This window comes from Macaca nemestrina, chromosome 6 (assembly GCF_043159975.1).
Source record: "Macaca nemestrina isolate mMacNem1 chromosome 6, mMacNem.hap1, whole genome shotgun sequence".
In the NCBI taxonomy this organism is placed as follows: Eukaryota; Metazoa; Chordata; class Mammalia; order Primates; family Cercopithecidae; genus Macaca; species Macaca nemestrina.
This window is the reverse complement of record NC_092130.1, coordinates 63,733,634-63,751,947: the sequence shown is the minus strand read 5'-3', so window position 1 is coordinate 63,751,947 and position 18,314 is coordinate 63,733,634. Positions and strand designations below refer to the sequence as shown.

General features: G+C 41.1%; 1 protein-coding gene and 1 long non-coding RNA gene across 6 annotated transcripts in view; one reads left to right on the top strand and one right to left on the bottom strand.

The window, feature by feature from the left end:
• Positions 1-18,314, bottom strand: part of LOC105500010 (semaphorin 6A) — a 133,040-nt gene that overhangs the window by 67,160 nt on the left and 47,566 nt on the right. The gene's annotated exons all lie outside the window — the stretch shown is intronic.
• The window catches only part of LOC105500009 (uncharacterized), a 49,999-nt gene that overhangs the window by 6,388 nt on the left and 25,297 nt on the right, over positions 1-18,314 (top strand). The window contains exons 3-6 of the long non-coding RNA XR_003013823.2: positions 3,740-3,926; positions 9,021-9,072; positions 15,682-15,806; positions 16,855-16,904. This is a non-coding gene — a long non-coding RNA (uncharacterized lncRNA). The remainder of the gene's footprint in view (positions 1-3,739; positions 3,927-9,020; positions 9,073-15,681; positions 15,807-16,854; positions 16,905-18,314) is intronic.

The following is an 18,314-nucleotide window of genomic DNA, read 5'->3' as shown; positions in this document are numbered from 1 at the left end:
GACTTCTTTAAAAAAATCAGAGGTCGGGCTTTGCTAGTCCAAGTCCACCTGACAAAACTCTGGAGTTGAGCATTGGCTGTCCCAAATAGGACTCTCTGCAGTTGGAAACATTCCCACCCCTTCCCACTCTCTTAGGAGGCCTTTCTTACCCATTAACCTCATCTGCCTGCTCTTGAAGGCTCAGAGGGAACCTTTATGCTACCCAGGTACAGGACATCAACGCTGCTGCATGAGATATTCTGTTTCTCTTGTCCATCATCTGCAAGTGGCTGAGCAGCCTTAGCAAGTGGACCATGTGGAACCCACTGTCTATACACACAAATTAATGAACATTGCTTGTTTTAGAGACCTGGTTGGGCTGCCCCACAAACTGTCTACATGTTCAGCTGCAGCAAACGATGCATAAATGCTCGCTGCATCAAACTGCATGGAGGCTTGACTGTGCGAATACAATTTGTGTCCGATTTGGTACACGTGGCAGCATCTTCCAGAATGTTGGCACACAGGGAACATTTTAATAATAAGGGATAGTGATGTGAAAAATAATATCTCTGAAAACTTGCAAATACAAAATGCTCTTAACAACTCCAAGTGTGGGCTTGAAATAAAGAGGAAATGATAATAGTGGCACTATTTTTCCATGAGGAAAGTCACTTACTACCATGTTTCAGTAATTCTTTTAAAAAGCTCATTTTCTAATATATGAAGTGCTAAAGATAACCAACAATTCCTGCTGTCATTAACAGAAGGAAGGGCACATTAATAGCGTTGACCCTGGGCAAGTTAGCCTCCCTAGCTCCTAGTTTCCTCACCCGTAAAAGGAAAGGATATGAAATGTATTGGTCTATAAGATTCCTCTGGCTCTGTGATTGCACTGTTCTAAGTGATTCTGCCTCAGTGAAGAAGGGTGTCTCTCGGGGTGTGTGTGTGTGTGTGTGTGTGTGTGTGTGTGTGTGTGTGTAAGAGAGAGAGAGACAGCGCGATTAGGAAGGATGGTACAGGGAGTGGCCTGCCTCTGGGTCACGTTGTAACACATTCCAAGGCCAGGAACATCACCTGGAGAGATGAGGTAGGGGCAGCAGGGGGAATAAGGTGGCCCAGGCTGAGGCAGGGTGAGGTGCTGGACCTCCACACACCTTTCCTCTTTGTCCTAAAGGGCACTGGAAATGTAGCTGGGCTCTTGTTGTGTCAGCCACTCTCAGATCACCAAGGAGGGCAGGCAGAAAAAGTTCTCTGCAGCAGGGCAAGTGACCTTTCCAAAACAAACAGGGGAATGGGGCTCATTTTTTCCTCTACACTCTTTCCTGGTTGCTCCTAAGCAGCATGTGGTTTGGAAACTCTCGGGATAATCAGCATGTCAATGTGTGGTACCGTTTGTGGCAAGCATGAGGGGTAGAACGAACTCTCTTCGATGTAGCTCTCACTGGACTGCAATAGGCACATCATGAAAAGTGGTGAAAAGTTCATCAAGCAAGAACAAAGAAATCCCAGCCTGCTATACTGCCTAGTCTCAACTTCAGGACACAGTTCAGGTAGATAAGCAGTTCTAATCTGACCACAGAGAACACTGTTGTTACCATTTAGTCTTATTTAGACTTCAGTTGAGTTTTACACTAAATCTAAAATTTTCATTTTTATTAACTCAAGTTTTTGGACCTCATCATCTTTGTCTGTACAGTGTGACTGCCTCCAAAAGTCTAAATTGAAATTGATTTAAAAGCTCCTACATGAAATCAAACTATTGCAATAACATAGGAGAGCAGAAGAGAGCAGAGGGTGAAACCTGGGTTTTGAAACCCCTTTTCCCCCTTACTAGCTGGGACCTCTGGCAAGATGCTTAAGCTCCTTGAGCCTCAGTTTCCCCTTCTTTATATGGGTAATACAGTGTCTTGGAGACTCTCCATAGTCCTCAATAAATGTTTGTTTATTCTTCAGCTAAGATACTAAAAATTACTTTTTAATAGCTTTTCTTGGACTTCCTTACAAAATTCTCGGAGAGGTCCTAGATTAGCTTCTAGCGTTCTAGTGCTTCAGTGGGAGGAGAAGTCCCCTTCTCTCCCTCCCTCCTTCTCTCCCCCAACCCACTTCAAGTCACTGAGCTTCTTATCTCTGGAGATGGGCACTTGGAGAGGCTGGAGAGTCTGTCTTGGGAGTCCCACAAACATTGTGTGGTTTTTAAAAAATGTAAATCATGGCATTCACAGTAATGCAAAGAAACACAATGATGTGGAAAATAAAGAAAGGACTGGGTGAAACTGGGGGTTTACTGAGTATCTTCTGTGTGCAAGGTACACATGCCTATTACTTTATTGAAACATCACAGCAACCCAGAGAGAAAGGCCTTATTATCTCTGTTGTAAACACAAGAGTAAACTGCGATTCAGGGAGGTGAAGCAACATGTCTAGGCAGCACATAGTAAATACAGTTGTCCTTCAGTATCTGTGGGAGATTGGTCCCAGGACCTCCCCAAAGATTCCAAAATCTGGGGATACTCAAGTCCCTTGAATAAAATGGTATAGTTTTTTGCATGTAACCTATGCACATCCTCCTGTATACTTTAAATCATCTCTAGATTATTTATAATACATAATACAATGTAAATGCTATGTAAATCGTTGTTTCACTGTATTGCTTAGGGAAAAGCGACAAGAAAAAGAAGTCTGTAGATGTCCAGTACAGATGCAATTTAAAAATATATATATATTTTCTATCAGCGGTTGGTTGAATCCACTGCTGTGGAACCCATGGATAGAAAGGACCAACTGTATTTACAGCACAGTAGTCAAAGGGTAAAGACAAAACGCAAAGCCAGGTCCGTAGAATGCCAAAGTTTATGTCCTTCCCAGGGCATTAAAGAAAAAGGAACAGAAGAAAGATTGGAAAGAGAAAGGTGCCGGCGTAAATGGAAACTGCACTTAAGATCATATATAGGCTGATGCATCTAAGCTTATGTGGACGAAATGGCTGAAAGTCCCTAATGGCTTCAGTAATAAAAATCTATAAAGGGAGTACACAGTTGCTCCCAAACATGTAGGCATGCAAAGCCTTATTCCACTTTATGGCCCTGTGATTGCAGTCTTAAGGTGATAGAAAGATGCAAATGCTTCTCAACCAGTTTTAGGAGAAATTGATTCTCTCACGAACAACACTGTGTTAAGTGGAACCACTTGCCTGCTTGCAGCCTCCCTCAACCGTGATGTTTTAACATCAACACATCATGGAGAACAGTGTCAGTTGCAAAGGGTAAGAACAAAGTTGCCTGCTTCAGTAGCTGATAGGATAAACAGATGTGGACATATCTCAAGTCAATAAGGAACCTCTGTCCAGAGAGAGATGGGAAAGCAGGTGTTTGTGTTGAACATCCAGCTGGAAACCTGCTTCACAGAGACTGGAACTGCTGATCATTCTTGCACCAGAGGAAAATTTAAAGAAGTAATGAGTGTTTAAATAGTAGGTATCCTTCACTGACCTGGACAGCTCTGTTTCAAGGACTGCAGCATTAGGAGGGTGCTGCTATCCACAGGATGCAGAGCTGGGTCAAAGAACACATCCCATTGTAATTAGAAACAACCCGGGCCCATTGATCCTGTTTGAAACCTTTACTGTACCCAGTTTGCGGGAACCATGAGGGCCACCTGTTCAGTGATATTTGCATTAAGATATAAGGTTCGGGCAAATGAGAAAAATAGCTCCAGCCTCTTAATAAACCATCCGGTCTTTCTTTCCTCCTCCTCTCAGCCATTAACAGAGACATAAAACACCCATTTTGGAGGAAAGGGAAATGCCACAGACCTAACTTCAACACATTTTGGAGAGTGATGATGGCATTCAATGGAAGATAATAATAAATATCGACTGGGTGTAATAGATGTTCCATTTTAGATCTGAAACCACTATCACAAAAGCATAGAAAAACTGTGAATTCGTAAGTACTTCTAGAAAAAAATATCTTTTCGAAAAATAAAGGTTGGTTGTATACCTATTATCTTTTGAGGGAGAAGGCAAGTCTTGCCTTTCCGTTGATTCTTTGCTATGCCAGTTTTCTTTCTCTCTACCCACCACCCCCCACCCCAAACACACAGCCCCGAGCCAATGCACTTTACTTGGATGTTTATTGCACATTTATTGCACTTTATTGGATGTTTCAGATACAGTCTCTTGGCCCACTGGGCTCTAGTCATGACCTTAGTAGGCCTGAAAGTATTGTGGCAAACTATCTTCATCTCAGAAATCTGCAACAGTCTTAACCAGGCTTACTTATGGCATGCCCTAGCTTTTTGCTGTCTCCATCTTTGTAAACGTTCTTTGTTGGTTTGTTGTTGGCTTAAAGGTGGCTACCTTTTTTTGAATTTTATTTGTAATTTTTGTGGGTCCATGGTAGGTGTATATATTTATGTGGTACATGAGATGTTTTGATACAGACATGCAATGCATACTAATCATATCACGGTAAATGGGGGTATCCACTATAAAGGCAGCTTTTTTTTTGAGATGGAAATTTCACTCTTGTTGCCCAGGCTGGAATGCAATGGTGCGATCTTGGCTCACTGCAACCTCCTCCTCATGGGTTCAAGTGATTCTCCTGCTTCAGCCTCCCAAGTAGCTGGGATTATAGGCATGCACCACCATGCCCAGCTAAGTTTGTATTTTTAGTAGAGACGGGGTTTCTCCATGTTGATCAGGCTGGTCTCGAACTCCTGACCTCAGGTGATCTGCCCACCTCGGCCTCCCAAAGTGCTAGGATTACAGGCATGAGCCACCACACCTGGCAAGGCACCTAATTTTTAACTCTTAATCTAAACCTTTAGTTTTAGAATTCTAGACCTGATTTTGTATAATTCCTCTGAAAAATTCTACTTAGATGTATGGCTTACTTGTAAAACTCACACGATATGTCCCCAGACTGTAATCATTACCTTCATTCCCAAACCTTCCTCTTGATTTTCGTTTTTTTTTTTTTTAATTTCCAACTTTTATTTTGAATTCAGGGTACGTGTGCAGGATGCTCAGGTTTGTTACATAGGTAAGTGTGTGCCATGGTGGTTTGCTGCACAGATCATCCCATCACCCAAGTATTAAGCCCAGCATCCACTAGCTATTCTTCCTGATGCTCTCCCTCCTTCCATGCCCTGCCCTCTGACAGGCCTCAGTATGTGCTGTTCTTCCCCATGTGTCCATGTGTTCTCATCATTTAGCTCCCACTTAGAAGTGAGAACATGCAGTATTTGGTTTTCTGTTCTTGTGTTAGTTTGCTAAGGATAATGGCCTCCAGCTCCATTGATGTCCCTGCAAAGGCCATGATCTTGTTTCTTTTAATGGCTGCCTAGTATTCCATGGTGTATATGTACCACATTTTCTTTATATCCAGTCTATAATTGATGGACAATTAGGTTGAGTCCATGTCTTTACTATTGTGAACAGTGATGCAATGAACATGTACATGCATGTGTCTTTATATCAGAACAATTTATATTCCTTTGGGTATATACCCAGTAATGAGATTGCTGGGCCTAATGATATTTCTGCCCTCTGTTTTTGAGGAATCACTACATTGTCTTCCACAATGGTTGAACTAATTTACACTCCCACCAACAGTGTAAAAAGTGTTCCTTTTTCTCCACAACCTCGCTAGTATCTGTTGTTTTTTTTTTACTTTTTAATAATAGCCATTCTAATTGGTGTGAGATGGTATCTGACTATGGTTTTGATTTGCATTTCTCTAATGATCAGTGATTCTGAGTTTTTTTCCATATTGCTGGCCACATGTATGTCTTCTTTTGAGAAGTGTCTGTTCATGTCCTTTACCCACTTTTTAATGGGGTTGTTTGTTTTTTTCTTGTAAACTTGTGTAAACTGTTTACAATATTGCTGAACTTGAACATCTGCTTCAGATGCAGAAACAAATGCCTCCTATAATTTGCTGTTAAGAAAACTGAGGCCCAAAATGGTCACTTGCCAAATGTAGGACAGCTCAAAAGTGGCAAAGATGAGCAGCAGCTGAGAACTCCTGACTCCTCTTAGTGAGCTCTTTCCCTGCCTTACGCTACTTTCAGAAAGGAAGCCAGAATTCATTCATTTCTCCTTGGCTTGCTGCCTGATGTTCATTACTACCATTGTCTGATTCCCATCTTACCAACTCCCTGTTTTCTACTGGGAGGCTCTGTGTTAAGAGGATGGAGATAGAGATGGAAATGGCCCTTCCCCTTGCATCACCCCCAGGACCTCACTATTCAGTGGATGGTCCCCATAGCTTTTGCTCATTGTTCCAAAATAGAACACATAAACAAATAACAATAATCTTTCAAAAAGAAATTATTACTCTGTTGGCAAGAATACCACCTGGAAGGTGAAGGTGTTGCAGAGGTATGTAAGGTGGGATGACTGGCAAAGGCTTCTGGTTGGAGAAAGCCTTAGAGGGTTGCATGACTGTTCACTGTGGAGGGGGCAGGTGGGAGCCAAGACATTTCAGGTAGAAGGGCCAGGCAGGGTGTTAAAACAGACAACTCCATGCTTACTGGATTTGCAGACATCAAATTAGACTATTTCATTCTTTGCTTAAGGAATTTCAAACATTTGTCTAAAGTAATGGATGGATTTTTTCCTTTAACTGAAAGTTTGGTTTAAAATATTATACCTGAGAATAAAGATTGTGTCTGATTACTATTTTTTCTAAGAATATGACAGAGAAGAAGGGGCGGGGGAAGCTCTGAAGTATAAGCTCAGAGTATTGGTATTTATTTGCTTGAGGTGTTGAGTATATGGGTTATTTTTGCATTACTCTCCCTAACTTTTTCTTTGTAATTTTATTAAAAATGAAGCACACTGCAAAAAATAATATGCCTGAATCCAAGCATTTTTCCTAGCCAGTAAAAAGATATCTGGAGAGTGACTTTAAAGGAGCAAACCAGAGATAATTTAGCAACTAGAGTTTTCCACATACCTTTGTCAAAGTCCTGAGAGGATTTAAACTAAAATAAAGCAATTGCTGAACTTTGACAGGACGACTCTCCCTAATAATTTCTCCTCTGTTTACTCTCAGTGTAGTTAATAGAAATAGAATCTCCCAGTCACAACTCTAACCCTCCTGATCTCCAGTCTGCCTGGGATTGCTTAGGCTCAAACGGCTGCAGGAATGTGTTCTTTGCCCACTTTTAGAGTGGAAGTCAACTTCAAACGTGGCTCCCACAGAATTAATAACAATCTGCAGGTCTCTCCATTGAGCTCTGAATAACAGCCCCAAATAACAATGTCATCAGTCACGGATGATTTAAACTTTGACCTAACCCTATAAATCCTTACTGTTTTCTTGTTGTTTGTTAACATTTTTGGTAAAACAGTCTCACGATCAGGAAGAAAGTGAAAACATTTCCTTGAACTAAAATGTTGGCGTCAGGTCCTTTGGTGTTTGCTGCCTATGTCGCCTATGTCAGTCCTCATTGTATTTCCTGCCTCTTTCAATGAGCACCGATGCTTTCCCAGAACCCTGAAAGCCAAAAATAGAGTTTCTATTTGATTACAAGCTTCTGATTATACAAAAAGAGGCATAATATCATTTCAGGATCTGCTCCATAACCAAGCATGATATTTATGCTGACTGGTGCTTATTATCAGTAAAGTATCTGTATACACAATGGATTCTCTGTTTATCTATGTATGTCCAGACACATCGAGAACAGATATGATATGGAAGAATTGTATCTTGAATTTCCATAATTTTCCCACATTTTTGGGGAAATTCATTTCATTTATCCATAAAAAGCCTGCTTTATGTCTCAGTGAGCTAGGTGAAAATTGCAAACCCACACATTTAAACCTATTATTAAATTTGATAGATATTTCAGTTTTTTTCTGAAATTAATAATATCTTTATTGGCTTTGCTCATTTACTTTACATGTAAAAAGTGACTCATTAGCCTGGCTTGATATACTTAGCAAAATAACATAGGTGTTCTCCAAAGGCAGTTTATCAGTTCGCATTGTGGTGGAGAGAAGACCATTCACTAGGTGCCTCTTCCCAAACCAGAGTCAAATCTAGGATGTACCACCCCATAAAATGTTCATATGCTTTTAATGTGAAATCCTACCTTCAGAATTAATAATTATTCCCAAACATCCTGAAAATATGCTTCCTTAGAGCAAATGAATGTAAATTCTAGGAAATTATGGGTTTGTTTGAATGTCTCTACCACTTGATGACTTGACTCCTTACACAGGTGACTTCAGGGTCACCGCACAAACAGAGCAGTTCTGTTCTTTGGGAAGTGGTTGAGCATACTGAGGCAGCATCTGGAGGAATCACTTTGGTGTTCATTGTTTTTGAAGTCCGCCCTGAGGCTCCTTAAGTTTAAAGAAAAATACGATTTGCCATCCCCTGTTTCTCTAGATCTGGATGAGGCCAAGTTCATTTCGGGAGTACAGGTACACAATTTCTTATCTGGAATTACAAACAAAACAAAAACAAAAACCCTGAAAATCAAAATGTTTTTTCTACTCATTGTGTGACAAGCTTGAGTTGGCATGAGACTATTTGTAGTCCGTATTTATCCCTCTTAGAATGAATATTTATACATTTTGCTGCAAATTATGAATAGGTATGATTATTAGATATTGCCCAGACTCCACTGGTGTATGTGTCCCATGTTACTTTTCTAAAATCTAAACAACTTAAAATTCTGAAACATATGTGACCCAAGGGTTTCAAAAAAAAAAAAAAAAAAAAAAGATTGGGAAACTACATGCCTTCATTCTTGAAGAGATTAAAAACAGGATAAAAAGTGATGGAGAAAGGAAATCCTTGAGAGTAAATTCTCAACACTGGTTTTGCTAAAACGAGAATGAATCTTAATTATCCCACAGTGTGTTGTGAAATTCTCACAGAATTTAAAAAAAAAAGTAATCTGATTTCACATATTTTTAAAAGTGTATGTCCTATCATACTTGCAAGAATAATGCAGAGATGAGGAATTGCTGACTGAGTTACTTATTTTTCATTTCCTATGTTCTGGGCTTATGATGACAGTTTTCCAGGCTCCTCTCCAGACAAGGGACCAACAAGGACAGACTTCCACAAAGTAAGTGATGTTCCCAGAGCAGATGTAATCTTGGTAGCAAGGTCTCAAAGCCTCTCATGAGTAAGTGACACCATCCAGAAGCCGCAGAAGTGACTGCCTCCCCAGGCTCAGCAACCCCTCCACCTGAGGGAGCTGCATTTCTTCCCATCTGATAGCCAACTACAAGGGAGTCAGCACTCCTTCCTCTCTCTGTAGCAAATAGATGCACTTCACAGGCTTTTTGTGCAGTTGGTGGTGGTTTCTCCAAAGGAGATTCCATGATGTCAGAGCCTGTAATCATTTTCTCCCCAATGGAAATGCCTGGTCATGGCATTTTCCAATCCCTGGCATCGGAAGCAATTGTCAGCGGGCAGTATCTGCCCTCTGCTTTGTTACATGTCCCTGCCTTTAATTTTCAAATACCTGTAACTTTCTTTTGATAAATAACCCCAGAAATTTAGGGATTAGATAATAAAATGAAGAATCTGGATTTCTGGAATATTTGGGGAGGACAACTGTTATCTTGGACAACAGGTAGGGGTGGTAGAAAAGGAAGACAGACTCTCTCCCATTCCTCTCTGAGGTGCCCTCCACTCGCTGTCCCTCACCTTTCTTTCTCCCAAAGTGGCCATTGGGCGTCAGACAACAATGTAATCAATTTTAAGTCTGAAATAAAATGGAGGCAAATGGTTAATAGCAGATAACTTGGATATGAGGTTAATTACTGCAATCCAATTATCAGGAGGGAAGACAGCACATGAATATCACCAATTAACCCCTAAATCAAATTTTAAAATCACCATTCCCATAATTAATAGCACAGCAATCACTATAATTACCATCTCTGCCACACCAGAATAAGGAGGAAAAGCGAAATTATCCAATAAGCTTGAGTGTGACAAGAAGAAACCAAACTAAAGTGCTGAGGTCAGACAAAAGAGAGGGGATAAATCAGAGAGAAAGTGAGTGTGAGACACACACCCAGCCTTGCAGGCATGCCCAGGTGTGTCACTCTAGCACAGCACAAGGATCCCTGCCCGTGGGTGCTTGCCTTTCTTTGGGAGGAAATGGAGGCATGGAAAATGGATAAACGTCTCTAGAAGCTACTTAGCCCTGGTTAGTGGGAAGCATAGAGGTCCACCTGCATCATCCGGGCTTTCACTGGTAAGGATTTCAAGGTCTGAGCCGTGAGAAGGAAAAGACACAGCTATGGAACACATGGAGAGGAATAACACATGAACGTCTTTCAAAGAGGAGATTCCCCAGGTTCACTTTGAATAACTAAAAGACCAAGTCAGAATAATTTTCTTCTCAAACACAATATTTTTCATATTTGGTTAATATAGTCTTCATCTCTCCAAAGAGTTAAAAAAAAAAAGTCATTCTAAAGTGTTATGCAAGAATAGGCAGATGTGTTCTTCACATATCTATTTAATCAGCTCTTTCCAGCAGCACTAAGGCGTGAAAGAAAGGTTGAGTGTCCTCCAGAATCCTCAATGAGGGGAGAGCAAAGTACTGTGTGGAGCTCCAATCTTGCAAGATTCCCCAAGCTGGGACACGGCTCCACGATTTGAAAGTAAGGGAGCTAAGGACACCTCCTCCATTCTCACACAAAAGGTACATTTGAGGAGTCATTATCAATAATTTTTCCAGCTTTTTTGAAAGTAACTCTATTCCAAAGGAACACTGCTTTTGTACATCACAGGTTACCTTTTTAGTGTCTGGGGAGGTACAAGCAAGAATATGAGATGTGAGAAAATATCGTACAAGTGTGTAGGCATTGAAAGGATGTTCCTTTCACTGTTCAATTAAACCCAGAAATTGCTTTTGTTAGTAATTTTCCTTTACTTGTTCATTTACTCATTGAATTCAGTCACTTTAGAAATGGCTGTTTCTAATACGTGCAAGCAAGGCACTGTGCGGGAACAGTGCGGATATTGGGGGCATGGTCTGAACCATGGGTTCTGCCCTTGGGGAGTCTCCAGACCACTGCAGACTATACATAAGCGGCTAAAACGATGGTGTGCATACACACACACACACACACACACACACTATACATATAATACATACTTACATTAAACACTGTGAGTTAAGAGGACCAAGAGACATAATATCCAAGTATGAATTCTATTTCCAAAGCACATGCCAAATCTGCCCACTTCCCTACGTTCTATCTACAATCCTCTTAATCTAACCTAACCTCGGCTCCTGCCTCATTATGACAATAGCTATCTACTTAATCTTTCTACTTCCACTTGGCCCTCCTTCAATTTAATCTCCACACAGCAACCAATGGTCTTTTAGAAACATAGATCATGTTATGTCCTCCCTTCCATAAAACCTTCCAGTGGTTTCTTAATGTATTAACAACAAAATTAAAACCCTCTGTTCTGGGCACAAAAGGCACCACCCAACTGGTTGACCCCATCATGTTCCATTCCACAATTTCCCACTCTGTTCCAACCCCTGTGCCTTGCTTTCCTCAAATGCACAAGCTCTCATTCCTGCCTCATGGACTTTCTGCTCTCTCACCTTGGAATGATCTTTCTTCCAAGATCATAAAATGTCACTTCCTCAGACAGGCCTTCCCTGAGCCCCCAAAGCAACCCAATGCTTTTTTTTTTTTTTTCATCATTTTATTCTACATTTCTGCAATGGATTTGTTCCCAGTTGATATTTTCACATTTATAGTATTACTTGCTTTTGTCTGTTCCTCCCCTCCACTAGAATGTAAGCTCTGTGTGGGTAAATTTGTCTTATTAATCACTGTATCCCTCCCATTCAAGAACAAAGTCTAATGTACAGTACACTCTCAACAAACATTCATTAAATAGTGAATGAAGCTCTAAAAAAAGAATATCAGGACAATTTCTGAAAAATCAGTACTAAAAGAAGGAAAAGGGGAGATGCAAGGGGCGGAGACTGGCATTTTCAGATATCTGAAGAGAAACCTAGAGGACAGTTGTGAGGGTAGACCTAAGATCAATGGGTAGTAACTGTAAAGGTAATTTCTGCTCAAAATAGGGAAGAATTTTCTAGCAGCCCCATAACACACACATGGACTAGCCTACCTAAGGGGATGGGGAGGCCAGATGAGTGCTAGGGCAGAAGGAATACTCTCCAGGAATTTAGACATAGGTTGCGGGGCTGGACCAGACAACGTTTAGGGTCCCCATGGAGAACCTGACTGCCTATGGTTCTTGGATCCTCTGACAAGTCTTTCCTCCCACATAGTGAGGAAGTACTGTTCAGAGCAGGAAGCCACAGATGGTCCAGAAGGATCCTGCTGTGGACTCAAACTCTTGCTGGCAGCTGCTCCCAGGGCTCTGTTGTTGTAATAATGTCCCTGGAATCAAAAGACCAAAAGAAAGTCCTCAGGCTTTGGGCAATCCTCATTCCTTGTCTCCTAGTTTGACTAAATTGTATAGGATATAGGTCTACAGCCAAAAGCATTTGCAAGGAGACAGATAGCAAGAACCTAATGAACATCATGGGCAATGACAGAAAGCCTCTAGGGGTGAGGACATCCAGCATCTATACAGCTCTACCTCTTTTTCACTCTACAAAGCCCAGAGGTCTTGAGTGTGGAACACAAAGTGAAGCTCTGGTTGTGTGGCCTTCCTGGGAATGTCAAGCACTGGCTTGTTACTAAGGCTCGCTTGCCAATGACACACAGACCCCAGGAGATGGTTTAACTCTACTCTTGTCTCAAAGCCCTTCCCAGTGACTCATAACTTTGACACCAGAACAGCTGGGCCAGCCAGCAGGAAAGAAGACATACAGATGTAGCTGGCTGGAATTTGAGGGGTAACGGGGCTCTCAGCTGTGCAGTCAGTCTAGTATCCTGCAGTGGGCTACAGACTGTGGAAGTCTCCCCCTCTGCAGACAAGTTGTGGGTGGGGACATTGGCTCTGTCATGACTGTCTCTCATCCTACAACACTTGTGTGTTTAGAATAGAAAGCACTGCAGCTCTTCCTCAACAGCAACTTGGGGGACGTTTTATTTCTTTTGGGAATATTAGATCCTTGAGCCAATCCATCTGGAGAAGGTATGAGAGAGAGTACTCTGGCCAGAACATACCATCTACCCAGATGTCTCGGCTTAAAACCGAGCTCAAATGAGAGAATGTGTGAAGGGCTGAGACGTTAGAGGGGTTAGGGAAAGAAATGGATCATTTTTGTTTCTGATAAAAACATTTAAAACAAAGATTGACTGACTGCCCTTCCACTAACATAACTTTAGATTCGCTGATTATTCACCAGAAAAAAAGTATGAAACATATATGTGTAAAATGCTCACTAGAAATGGCTTGCTTAGGCAACATTGTGCACATTGAAGGTACTTATTAAATATTTGTTGATTTTGATCCAAATAGCTTTGGGTATTTTTAAATATCAGTGCATTGAGTACCCCAGTGATTGTAAAGGGGGTTATTTTTGTTAATGAAACTTGAAATACAAGCCAAGACTGATTGATTTTTTAAAGTGTTGTGAATATTGCAGTTCTCATACATAAGCAACTAGTAACAGTGTCTCTGAGGGAGGAGGACTAGGAGGTCAGATTTGGGTAAGAAACTCACTTTTTATGTTGTACTCTTTTATGTTTTATTGACAATATTTTTCTTGTGCATGTGTTTCTTTTTTAGAACAAAATAAAACTAGTTACTATTTTTTAAACTCTTTGTCTCTAGAGACAAACCTGGAGCTTAGACCTACTGATAACCTGCCAGTTCCCACTAAACTAGAAAGAAAAAAGGATTTTTCCCAGGATCCCATCTCTTCCCAGTATGGTCAGCCAATAGTAATATTCTGGAGTACAGGATGCGGGTGAGGGAATTTATAGGCATTGTGGTGTCAGTAGTGATAATTCTAGTTGATCTGTGACGCAGATGGATGTATGTGGCGGCTGGTGGTTTACACAGCACTGTAAACCTGCCTGCGTGCCATATGAATGGCTGCCTAATTTATTAGCTTTCAAATAAAAATGTAGCAAACTCAAATTGAGAACGCAATGAAGTCTAACAAAAAGAATCAGATGGGCTCAAAGCAAATAACCTTCATATTTTTTATTCTATTTTCTATAAGTGGGATTCCAGTACCGCAGATGGGAATCTTTTCTTCCCCCCCTTCTCTATCTGCATGTTGATTTCTGGGCTGCCCCCATGTTCTCTGGCTTCACTGGCCTTTCTTCCTGTTCACTTCCCACGGCAAAGGAAGCCCAAATGCTGCTTTTGAAGCATCCCCAAAGGACACCTGACATTTTAAAAGCTGAATGAGTGTCCTCCTCTGGGACAGTCATCTTAGACCATCTCATAATGACTGCTCCCAGAGAAGACAGGAGATTGACTAAACTAGAGAGAAAAAAAGACTTTATCGGGAGAGCGAGGAGGGCAATGTGGAGAGGTGCCCACTGTGCAGGGATGTGATCAATGAAAGCTTCCTCCATCCCATCCCAGTACCCTTTCTGGGAGGTGAGCTGCACATGACCGCCTCCTCTTTTCTCTTTTTATTCGTTTATTCAACACTGAGCTAAGCGCTAAGAAAGGAGCAAAGGCATGCTTCCTCCTTTTTTGGTTCTTCTTTGCCTCAGAGCCGAGTCTATTTCGACCACTTTGAGGTTGCTTTTCTCACCGAGTGGGTCACATTATGCTTTTTCTCTTGGGGTTTAAGGTTTTACTGGGGTGGGAGACAGCAGTTTCTTTTCTTTTTGAGACAAGGTCTTGCTCTGTTGCCCAGGTTGGAATGCAGTGATGCAATCTCTGCTCACTGCAACCTCCACCTCCCAGGTTCAAGCAATTCTCCTGCCTCAGCCTCCCGAGTAGCTGAGACTACAGGCACGCGCCACCGTGCCCAGCTAATTTTTGTATTTTTTGTAGAGATGGATTTCATCATGTTGCCCAGGCTGGTCTTGAACTCCTGGGCTCAAATGATCCACCCGCCTCAGTCTCCCAAAGTGTTGGGATTACATGCATGAGCCACTGCACCCAGCCTACACAGCAGTTTCGGATTCCAAACTGGACTCCAGCTTGAACCTTGGAGGCAGGTGGCACCCACAGGAGTGTGCATGTTCTCTTGCCTCACTCCACCAGTACGTGCTGCTCTATCCATAACCAAATGCAAAAGTACATATAAAACTGTAAGTATAAACCAGTGCTTTCCAAACTTGACTGCACACTGGAATCACCTAGAGAGCTTCAAAAATTAAAGATGCCTGTGTTCCACACCCAGAGATTGTGACGTAAGTGGCTTGGGTGTGACCTGGGCTGTGAAAAGTTTAGTAGACCCCCAGGTGATTCTAGTGAGTAGACAAGTATGGGAGCCGCTGATACAAATACAAATGGCATCCATATTACAATCTTAATCCCTTCCATTTCAGTGCCTTCAGCCACAGCCCAAGAATATTAACCATGATTCAAAGACCTTTACTTGTGCCAGCTGCATGGAGTGGCTTTAAAAATATCTAAGTTTATTTCATGCCCACCTACCCTCATGCCAACCCACTTACAAAATATAATGTAATCCATTAAAAATTACAGGGAGCCATACAGAAACTTCTTTTCCAGCATGGGGCGTGCAAAGTATTTCTAATGCAAACACAAACAATAGGTATGTTTTCTTTTATGACAGGGTTGAAATAAAGCAGACCTAATTATCCCACCCAGATGCTATGGAGAAGAAGCCGTGTGAATACTGCATGAGGAAGCCTATCTCCCAGTCTTATCAAACCCAATTTTCTCTTCAACTGTGCCCTGGTAACCTGGGAAATATTATAAATTTTGATTACTGATTGCTGCATTGTTAGTAACTGACTATTTATCATCAGTAGCTGGTCACCAGTGTCAGTCCAGACTTAATTATCTCAGCTGAAGGGAAAGTAACCCCATGAAAGAATTGCTTTCCAATTAAAGCAGAATGGAATATATGATTTGTCTCTCTGACGATATCCAATTCATACTCCTTTTCATGTTATTTGTATTGTCTTCTTTTCCTCATTACAAGCTCAGAGTTGTGAATCTTAGGTTCCCTAGCCAGAAACACATAAATATCAAGAGGGCAGCTGCCAGACCTCTAAAAAAAATCATGAACAGTCACCACCAAAAACATAACAGTACTTACAGAGTTTCCACTAGCAAATGCTACACTTAGGGTTAAAGACATCTTTCAACATACCATTTATTTTCACAGGTTCCTAACCTCCTATAGAATGTGTGTATAATTACATGGGTAATGTATACACACACACACACACACACACACAATTTTTAGAGTTTATTCTTTAGGGGTTAGGATCAGATGCTCTATGCTGTGTTATAGCTATTGGGTCAATGACAAGGAAACAAGGAAACCATTTTTCTACTAGCACAAGTATTTTAGGTAAAGATCTAGGCAATGGCATCTCTGAACTCTTCATTTTTCTTATCTTGTTTTTGCCATTAGTTTGATATTTATTTTGCATGTCTGCCCATTTGCCTATCTAGACAATTCTTTATTCCTGGAGCAAGGACAAAAGTTTATCTTATCTGTGACTAACTCAACCCTGATCACTTTGTAAACATGGCCTTTGAAGTCTGGGTTGTTTAAGAAAATATTTATTGAGCACCTACTGTGTGCCAGGCATGCTCTCGGCACTGAGTATTATCAATGAACAGAAGAGGTCTCTGCTTTCATGGAGCTTATATTCTAGTGGGCTTCCACCCTAGTCCTTCCATTAGTGGTCAAGTGGCCTTGGGTTATTTAATCTGTGTAAGGCTCAGGTTTCTCTGCTCTAAAGTGGGATAATGATGCTTTCCCTTCCTACAGCTGTTATTAGGATAAAAAGCTCCTGGCCCATGAAGAGTGATTTAATTAAGGTAAGCTTCCATTTTCTTCTCAGTCCCCTGTATCCTTGGGGTTGGCACTGGGAAACTCAAAGTATCCTCACCTTTCAGCATTGTGAATTTTGTATGCTTGTTTCCTATACCTATACGCCATCACTTGTTTCCTAAAAACATTTTCTTACTGTAGCTCCAATTTCCCCCTGTCCTCAAAACTTCCCACCCACAGCCTTCTGTGTCTTGCACTGGAGCTGCCTGTATTTCTTAGAAGATGGTAACTGCAGTTTGGTGTTTAACCAAAATCTTGTGGAAACTTAAATTATTGCTTTGGGGAAAGGAGGGTATATTTTTCAGTACCGTGCCAATGTGAAAAGCAGGAATAGCCTATAGTCATTGGTGTTAAGTCATTATTTACTTGGCTTATAGTTCTCTTCCCAACTGCATTACAAACACTTCAAAGGGTGGGGCCGTTTTACTTCTATTTACTTTCAGCAATTTAAATTAAGCATTTATTGTCTACATTTATGAGCAAGGAACTGTTTCAGGTGCTGTGGTCAGTACAAAGATGAAGGCTGGTTGGAGGAAGTAGCACTTAAAAACCTCTCTGGAATCTTTTCACCTAGCAGCCAGCTGCCCTAGGTTAAGAATATGTACCAGAATTTCAATAAACTGCCCCTAACAAGAAAGTTTTAAGAATTTTTCACTCTTCGATTGAATTGGGTTGGTGGGTGAGGGCTTTGGAGGGATGGCTCTTATTGGATCTTCCTTTGCCTTTTTTTTCTCCCCTCTTTTTCATCCTTTGTGTCTTGCACAACTCTTCCCATGACTACGGTTTTTCTTTTAAATCATTTTTCTATTAACAACCCCTCCCCACTCCACTTTTCTATCCTTTCCCATTTCCGCCTTGTGAATTTCTACCCTTCTCTTAAGACACTCTTCAAACATCACCTTCTCTGTGAAGTCTCCCCTCATTCCCACTGACAACTAACCACTAATCTCTCTCTTTTTTCTTTGAAAATACTTGAGTGAGCCATATCATAGCCATCAAATTGACATTATTTGTTTACTAATCTATCCACACCATTAGTCAGTGAACTTGGCAAGGGCAAATGAATGTTTGATTGGTAAACAAATGGATTAATGAATGAATAATCTAACATACAATCCCTGTCCTCAGAGGATTTACAAATTATGGGGTAGACAGGTATACGAATAAAAAGCTGCAAAATAAAGTGCAAACACGCACGTCATATAAGAAAGAAAAACGCTATAGATTTTAAGTTTTAATTTTTCCAGGCGGCTTATATTACTTATTTAGCTCACTTTATAATAAACTGATGCCCTTGGAAAAGTTACTATAGATTGCACTAGGCTTTCTTTTTTAAAAGGTCTTAGTGCTAGTTAGCCTCAGAAATCCTATTATATATACACACCCAGGTAACCCAC